The sequence below is a fragment of the Acyrthosiphon pisum genome, unplaced genomic scaffold (genome assembly GCF_005508785.2).
Source record: "Acyrthosiphon pisum isolate AL4f unplaced genomic scaffold, pea_aphid_22Mar2018_4r6ur Scaffold_20704;HRSCAF=21886, whole genome shotgun sequence".
NCBI lineage: Eukaryota > Metazoa > Arthropoda > Insecta > Hemiptera > Aphididae > Acyrthosiphon > Acyrthosiphon pisum.
This window is the reverse complement of record NW_021770092.1, coordinates 17660-19101: the sequence shown is the minus strand read 5'-3', so window position 1 is coordinate 19101 and position 1442 is coordinate 17660.

Below are 1442 nucleotides of genomic sequence, written 5' to 3'. Positions count from 1 at the left end.
CAATACCAGAATATACACATTTCCTTTGGTACTCTTCGGGAATGGTCCCAGATGATCAATATTTATTGTCTCAAACGGACGGTCACCTGGACTGATTGGGTGCAGCATACCAGCTTGCCACCCTCGTGATTTTTTGTATAGGGCACACTCAGGACACATTCCTATGTGCACTCTGAGATATCTCCGCATTCGTGGGAAGTAGTACCGTTCTGTAATTTTGGTATAAGTTCTGTCGACTGCAAAGTGACCACTGAGGTCGTGGAACTTGACCGCCAAGCTCTTCCTCATGCATTTAGGCACCATCCAGAGTTGCCGTGGTCCAGCTGCAGTCTGTACTCGCCTATACAATACTCCGTTTATTACATTATAATTATTAAGTTGTAACTTACTCGGTGTAGGTCCCTCTAGTGATTTGATTATACCCATAATTTCAGAATCACTATACTGCATACTCTTAACATACTGTTCCTCAGTGAGAGTTGTTAGTACTTTTAGACGGTTAGCTATAATCCCATCTAGTGTGTCCGTACTATTCTCAGTGGGAGCTCGGCTCAGTACATCTACATGAGCCATTGCTATACCAGCTCGGTGTCTGACTTCTACATCAAACTCCTGCATCAGGCCGAACCACCAGGTGATTTGTGAGTTATCACAAAAAAAGTAATCACGTTTTCAGGCCATTCATATAGACTAACGCTTGGCAGTCTGTTACCACTGTGACATGAATTCCAATTAGCCATGATCTTAGTCGATCCAATGACCACACTATAGCCATGAGTTCTAGCTTGCTGGAGTGGTATTTACTTTCGGCTTCATTAGTCTTCTTACTGAAATAGTGTACTAGGCGTATTTACCGGAGTCATCTTCATGTAACAGCGTTCCTGTTAGTCCCAGACTGGAAGTGTCCGTGTGTAATTCAGTTGGGTGAGTAGCATCAAATAGCGCCAGAACAGGTTCGTTGAGCAAATTTGATTTGATTTGTTCAAATGCTTGTTTTTCCGTTTCGCACCATTGCAATGCTACTCCTTTTCTGGTCAGGTTGGTGATGGCTTTAGCCTTTTCAGCAAACTTTGGTACAAAGCGACGGAAGAAGTTCACAATTCCCAAGAACCGGCACACGTCATGCTCGTTCTGTGGGGCAGGAAATTCTCTTATCTCTCGTAGTTTAGTGGGCCCTGGACGGAGGCCATCAGCTGATAATACGTACTCCAGAAATTCAATGCTTTTTGCCGCAAACTTGCACTTACTAGGTGGTAATGTCAGTTTCGCATCTGTAAATGCCTTTAGTACGTGGTGTAGTCGTTCTTTCATCTCTGGCCAATCTTTGGCGGGTATAAAATAATCATCAAAATAATTTAGAACTACCTTGTTCTTTAAAGATCCAATAGTGCGATCCATCACTTTTGCAAATTCGAATGGCGCGTTATTTAGGCCAAACACCA